Source organism: Penaeus vannamei, chromosome 36 (assembly GCF_042767895.1).
Source record: "Penaeus vannamei isolate JL-2024 chromosome 36, ASM4276789v1, whole genome shotgun sequence".
NCBI classification, from domain to species: Eukaryota; Metazoa; Arthropoda; class Malacostraca; order Decapoda; family Penaeidae; genus Penaeus; species Penaeus vannamei.
In genome coordinates, this window is record NC_091584.1 from 29,160,797 (window position 1) to 29,168,296 (window position 7,500).

Below are 7,500 nucleotides of genomic sequence, written 5' to 3' on the forward strand. Positions count from 1 at the left end.
TATTTTCATTGCTGTCAAAAATGGCCCTTGTTGCAAAATTTTCCCTTTTTCGTTTTCACATATATATTGTTTTCGGGTATTATTCTTTTTTCTGTTTTTTCTTGTTGAGGTATAACTACTATTATAATTTCCATTATTATTGTTATTGTTATTATTATTATTTATCTTTATTCCTTTATCGTCTGTTTCCTTTTATTATTATTATTATTATATTTATTTATCTCTTATTTATTATTATTATTCCTCTGATTATTTTATCTATTTATTTCTTCCCTTCTTCTTCTCTCTTATTATTCCGTTATTTATTATTCCTCCCCATTACTTATCCCCTATTCCATTATTATTATACCGCCTCCCCTCCACCCCAACCATCTCTCGCATTCTCACCCTTTTCACCGCCCTCCCTCCCCCTTTCTCTCTCGTTCGTCTCCCCTTTTCATCACTCCCCTCCCCCTTCTCCCCCTCCTCCCCCTTCTCTCTCGCCTCCCCCCTTTTCACCCCCCCCCCCTCCCCTCCCCCCTTCTTTCTCTCGTCTCCCCCATCTCCTCCCTCCTTCTTCTCTCGCCTCTCGCCCCCTCTCTTTTCACCCCCCACCCTTCACCCCCCTCTCACGCCTTCTCCCGCTTCTCACCCCTTCTTCTTCCCCTCCCCCTCCCGAAAAATTACGACCCTTCCCCTCTCCTCGTCTTCTGTGCCGAAACTACAGGGTCGTTTTTACCTCTTAAAAGGGGCTCGGGATTTTTTTTTTTTTAATCTCCTGTTTCTCCCTTCTCCCCTGTTTTCTACTTTTCTTTTTTTTTTTTTTTTTTTTTTTTACTCTGTTCTCGTTGTTTTCGTGTTTATTCTTTTTTTACTCTCTGTCTCTCTTCTTTTTTTGTGTTTATCTTTTTTTTTTACTCTCTGTCTCTCTTCTGATTTTTTTTTCTTGGTTTATTTTTTATTTCTTTCGTTTTTTTGTTGTTGTCCTTTTTTTTTCTTTTTTGTTTTTCTTTCTTCAATGGTTCTTTGTTATCACTTGTTCGTTTGTGTTGTATTTTCCTCCATTCTTTTCTTGTTTTCTTTACTTATACTTCCTCTATCCTTTCCGCCCATCTTTCTTCTCTCTCTCTCTCTCTCTCTCTCTCTCTTCTTTTTCTGTGTTCCTTCTGTCTTCTTGCTTTTTACTCCTATGTCTCCTTCTATTGTATCCTCTTTATTCCTCTCTCTTCCTGCTCTTCCTCACTCCTATGTCTCCTTCTATTGTATCGTTTTTATTTCTCTTCTTTTATACCTATTCCTCGTTTCTTCTCTCTTCTCCTCTTTATTCCTCTTCTTTTATACCTATTCCTCTTTTCATCTCTCCTGTCCTCTTTACTCCTCTTCTTTTATACCTATTCCTCTTTTCTTCTCTCCTGTCCTCTTTATTCCTCTTCTTTTATACCTATTCCTCTTTTCATCTCTCCTGTCCTCTTTATTCCTCTTCTTTTATACCTATTCCTCTTTTCATCTCTCCTGTCCTTTTTATTCCTCTTATTCTATATTTATTCCTCTCTTCATCTCTCCTGTCCTCTTTATTCTTCTCATTTTAATCTCCTTTTCCCCCTAGAGATCGAATACTTTAGGGAATTTTTTTCTCCCCCGCTTCCGTTCGCCCGATTTCCCTCCCTTATGTTCCGGTTCGTCTTAGGGGGATTTTCGTCTTCCAGCTGACTGAGTTTTCCCCTAGATCCGTGTTCTTCTTGGGGGAGATTCTTGCTTCCCGGGCTCTCCTTTGCATTTTTTCCCCTAGGTTTTGTTTTTGTTTTGGGGAGGGGGGGGGGTGTTTCTGTTGATGAACTGCCTAGGGGAATTTTGTCTGTTTTTGACGCTGTTTGGTGTGTCGTTTTCAGCTGTCCTTTTCCCTGGCTTAGTAGTGTTTGTTTTTGGGACTTGTCATCTATTTCTCACGTTTCAGTTCTCTGTCTCTCTCTCTCTCTCTCTATTTATTTATTTCTCTCTCTCTCTCTCTCTCTCTCTCTCTCTCTCTCTCTCTCTCTCTCTCTCTCTCTCTCTCTCTCTCTCTCTATCTATCTATCTATCTATCTATCTATCTATATATGTCTCTCTCTCTCTATCTCTATCTCTCTTTCTCTCTCTCTCTCTCCCTCTCTCTCTCTTTCTCTCTCACTCTCTCTCTCTCTCTCTCTCTCTCTCTCTCTCTATATATATATATATATATATATATATATATATATATATATATATATATATATGTATATATATATATATATACGAGTATACTATGATCTTCGGTCCCTTCCTCTAACTCCCAACTTTTTCTCTTTAACATCCGTCTCTACCTCCCTCCCCCCCCCCTTTTCCATGTCATCGTCTCCCCTCACACAACTCACACTCTCTTTTACCCCTCACTCCCTCCTCCCCTCCTTCTTCTCCTGTCTCCCCTCATACCTCTCCCCTCGCTTCACTCCCTCCCTAATACCCCCACTCCCCCCTTCCCTCGTCTCCCTCCCACCCTCATATCTTTACCTTCCCTTCTCTCCCTCCCCCCCCCCCCTCCCTTAAATCCTTCTCCTCATTACTCTTCCCTCATCTCCTCCCCTGTATACCCTTACCCTCCTTTCTCTCTCCCTCTCCTCTCTCACTCCCCCACTCCACCTTCCGCCCTTCCCTTCCCCTCCTTCCCTCCTCTACTCCTCCCCTCCCTCCCTCACTCCCCAACCCTCCGCCCCCCTCCCTTACTGCCTCTCCCCCAATTTCCCCTCCTTCCCTTCCTCACTTTCCTCCCCCCTCTGCTCCTCCTCTCACTCCCCGCACCTCCTTCCCTCCCCTCCTCACTCACTCCCCTCCCTTCCTTCTCTCCCCTCACTACCTTCATATCCTCCTCCTCTTCCCCTCTTTCCTCCCCACCTCACCTTCCCTCACCACATTCCTACTCCCCCTTTCCCCACCCCTCCCCCTCCCATCACCCTTTCCCTCCCTTCCCCTCTTCCTCAGCCCCTCCTCTCACCCTCCCCCTCCGAATCGCATTGTGAGTCGAATTTATGAGTCGGTTTTCGTTCCCTTTTCCCCTCATATCGGAATTCCTTTCGTCTGGCAGGGAGTGACGTCCGATCGCGGATAATTTCTATTTCTCTTTCGTTATTGTTATTCTTGTTGTTATTCTTATTCCTTATTCCTTTCGCTTCTTCTTTCGTTTTGTGTTATTCTTTCTTGTCTCCTGGCTTTTTTCTTCTTTTTTTCTTTTTCTTCTCCGTCCTTTAGTTCGTGTTTTCCTTCTTCTTTCTTAATTTCTTCTTCTTTCTTCTTCTTTATCCTACTCCTCCTTTCCTTTAGTCTCGTCATCCTTCTCCTTCTCCTCCTTCTCCTCCTTCTCCTCTTCCTCCCACTTCTCTTCTTCCTCTCTCTTCTCTTCTTCCTCCTCCTCCTCTTCCTCTCTCTTCTCTTCCTCTTTCTCCTCCTCCTCCTCCTCTTGTTCCTCCTCCTCCTCCTCTTGTTCCTCCTCCTCCTCCTCCCCTTTCCATAAGCAAAAGGCCCTTTCCCAATATTGTTGTACATACGGTTAAAGATATTAAAAAGGGAGTGGAAAGCTGGGAGAGGGGAGAGGACAAGAGGGGAGAGAGGGAGAAGGGGGAGAGGAGAGGTAGAGGTAGAGGAGAGGGGATAGGGAGAGGGGGGAGAGGGGAGAGGAGGAGAGGTGGGAGTGAGGGGATAAGGAGAGAGAAGATGGGGAGAGACAGGTGATGAGAGAGAGGAGAGTGGAGGAGGGGGATAGAGGAGGAGAGGGGAGAGGGGAGAGAGGTAGAGGCAGAGAGGGGGAGGAGGGGAGACGGTAGAGGAGAGGAGGAGAGAGGAGAGGAGGGAGAGAGGTAGAGGAGAGGGAGAAGATGGAGGAGAGGTAGAGGAGAGAGGGGAGAGGTAGGAGGAGAGGGGAGAGGAGGGAGAGGTAGAGAAGAGAGGGAGAGGAGGAGAGAGGCAGAGACGAGAGGGGAGGAGAAGAGGAGAGGTGGGAGAGAGGTGATGAGGAAGGAGAGAAGATGGGGAGAGAGAGAGTAGAGCTGAGGGAGAGGGAGAGAGAGGCTGGGGATATCAAAAGAGGAGCAGAAGATAGGAAGAAAAAGAAGGAAGAAGAAAGGGAAAAAAGAAAAAATTAGTGGAAGGATATGAGGAAAAAGAAGGTAAAGAGAGCAAAGGAACGAAAGTGGAAAAGGGAGAAAGAGGAAAGGGAAACAAAAGACTAAAAGGAGAAAGAGACAAAAGAAAAAAAAAAGAGGAAAATGAACAACATTAGTGGACAGTGAACCAAATGACCAGAGGGGGATGGTGAGATAGGAGAGGGGATAGGAAGCGAAGAGATAAGTAAAGAGGTAGAGGGATAGGAAGAAAAAAAAAGAAGGAAGAAGAAAGGGAAAAAAAAAATACATGCAAAGAAAGAGGGAAAAAGAAGGGAAAGGGAAGGAAAGGAGGAAAGGGGAAAAAGGGAAAAGAGGAAAGGAACCAAATGACTAAAAGAAGAAAGAGACAAAGAGAGAAAAAAAAAAAAAAGGAAAATAGACATATCCTGGAAAGTGGACAGTGAACCAAATGACCAGAGGGGGATGGGTGGGGAGGGGGACAGAGGGGAGAATAAACGGGGAGAGGGGGAAGGGGGAGAGAGGGGCAGAGGGGAGAATAAGAGGGGAATGGGACAGAGGGGAGAATAAGAGGGGAGAGGGAGGGAAGGGGGAAGGGGACAGAGGGGAGAATAGGGGGAGGGGGAAAGGGACAGAGGGGAGAATAAGAGGGGGATGGGATGGAGTGGGGGAGGGGACAGAGGGAGAATAAGAGGGGAGAGGAGGGGGGAGAGGGGGAGAATAAGAGGGGATGGGATGGAGTGGGGGAGGGGACAGAGGGGAGAATAAGAGGGGAGAGGAGGGGGAGAGGGGGGAGAATAAGAGGAGAGGGGGAGGGGGAGGGGACAGAGGGGAGAATAAGAGAGAGAGGAGAGGGGGATGGGATAGAGGGAGAGGGGACAGAGGGGAGAATAAGAGGGAGAGGAGGGGGAGGGGGAGGGGGGACAGAGGGGAGAATAAGAGGGGGGATGGGATGGAGGGGGAGGGGGACAGAGGGAAGAATAAGAGGGGAGATGGGATGGAGGGGGAGAGGGGACAGAGGGGAGAATAAGAGGGGGATGGGATGGAGGGGGAGAGGGGACAGAGGGGGAGAATAAGAGGGAGGAGAGGGTGAGTTGAGGGGAAAGGGGGGACAGAGGGGAGAAGGGGGAGGGGAGAAGGGGACAGAGGGGGGAGAATAAGAGGGAGAGGGGGGGAAGGGGGGAGTCAGATGTTGATCGTAATTCCATATTGGCTTTTGTGCGATGACGGACACGGCAACATGGACCTCGTTACGGCGGCTTGGGTTGTGAGTGGGTTGTTGTTATTCTTTGGTTGTGACTTTGGTGTAATTTTGATGCTGTGGCTGTGTGGTTGTAAGTGTTGTGATTGTGTTGTTGGGATTATGTTGCTGTGACTGTTGTTATTGTGTTGTGATTGTATTGTTGTAGCTGTTGTTATTGTGCTGTGATTGTATTGTTGTAGCTGTTGTTATTGTGCTGTGATTGTATTGTTGTATCTTTGTTATTGTGTTGTGATTGTATTGTTGTAACTGTTATTGTGTTGTTGTGATTGTATTGTTGTAGCTATTGTTATTGTGTTGTGATTCTTTTGTTGTAAGTGTTGTGATTGTGTTGTTGGGATTATGTTGCTGTGACTGTTGTTATTGTGGTTCTGTGATTCTTTTGTTGTAACTGTTGTTATTGTGTTGTTGTGATTCTTTTGTTGCAACTGTTGTTATTCTGTTGTTGTGATTCTTTTGTTGTAACTGTTGTTATTGTGTTGTTGTGATTGTATTGATGTAGCTGTTGTTATTGTGTTGTGATTGTATTGTTGTAGCTGTTGTTATTGTGTTGTGATTATGTTGTAACTATCGTTGTAACTATTGTAATCATGTTGCTGTGATTATACTTTTGGAATTGTGTCCTAATTGTATGGTTGTAACTTCGTAATTGCATTGTCAGGATTGTTTACGTGGGGATAGATGTATAGGGTGGGGGGTAGGGGGTGGGGGGTTCTCGGATGTTATAGGGGGGCGGTGGGGAATGTGGGGGTGGGGGTTCTCGATGTATAGGGGGGTGGTGGGGAATGTGGGGGTGGGGGTTCTCGGATGTATAGGGGGCGGGGGCGGGGGCGGTGGAGAATGTGGAGGGTATGGGTGGGGGTGGGGGAGGGGGAATGTGGGAGGATGGTAGTGGGAGGGTGGGGGGGATGGGGTGTGTGTGTGAAGGGATTGCAGGGGGTGGGGGTAGAGGGTGGGGGGTAGGGGGTATGTATGTGTGTGTGTAGGTTGGTGTGAATGCGTGTGTGTGTGTGTGTATGTTCATGTGTGTGTTTGTGGAGGGGGGGGGGGGCGTGTGTATGTATGTACGTGTGTGTGTTTGTGGAGGAGGGGGGGGTGCGTGTGTATGTATGTACGTGTGCTTTATTACTACTATTATTATGGATATCATATAATATGAATTAATAATAAAACAGTATCTTTTGATTAACTGACATCAGTATTAAATCAATCAGTCAATCTATCCATCTATCCATCTATCTATCGACCTACCTATCTATTTACGCAATTAATCATCCACCTTTACATAATATACACGAATATATAACGACAAAAAAAAAAGAAAAGAAAAAAAGAAAAGAAGAAAGAAAGGTCACGTAAGTTGATTTACGTCACGTGATTCTTATAATCTTGTTGTAACATGTTTTTTGTCTCTCTTCTTTCAGGTAAGAACATTGGCGTCCGAGGCAGAGGATCGGTGAGTGAAGGAGAGGAAGAAGGAGAGAGAAAGAGAGAGAGAGGAAGAAAGGGAGAGAGAGATAGGGAGGTAGGTAGGGAGGGAGGGAGGGAGGGAGGGAGGGAGGGAGAGGGAGGGAGGGAGAGGGAGGGAGGGAGAGATAGAGAGAGAGATAGAGAGAGAGAGAGAGGGAGAGAGGGAGGGAGGAGGGAGGAGGGAGAGAGAGAGAGAGAGAGAGAGAGAGAGAGAGAGAGAGAGAGAGAGAGAGAGAGAGAGAGAGAGAGAGAGAGAGAAAGATCGAGAAAGATCGAGAAAGATCGAGAAAGAAAGATCGAGAAAGGGAGAGAGAGAGAGAGAAAAAGATCGAGAGAGAGCGAGAGAGAGAAAGATCGAGAAAGAACGAGAGAGAGAGAGAGAGAGAGAGAGAGAGAAAGATCGAGAAAGAGCGAGAGAGAGAGAGCGAGAAAGATCGAGAAAGAACGAGAGAAAGAGCGATACAGAGAAAATCCCAACTCGGCACAGCCAACACAGCAGCACCTCCAGCACGCCCACTTCTCTCGCATTCCTTCCGCTACGCCCTCGGCCCCGCATTTCATTTCCACCGCTACGCCGCTACGCCCATAACTCCCCTCCGCTACGTGCGCTAACTGTCCCATCGCTATGTAGCAATTTCCGCTAGGAAAGAGCAGCTCTTG

At 46.6% G+C, this 7,500-nt stretch overlaps 1 protein-coding gene across 1 annotated transcript in view; it reads left to right on the forward strand.

Moving 5' to 3' along the window:
* Positions 1–7,500, forward strand: part of LOC138859520 (uncharacterized) — a 120,854-nt gene that overhangs the window by 90,101 nt on the left and 23,253 nt on the right. The gene's annotated exons all lie outside the window — the stretch shown is intronic.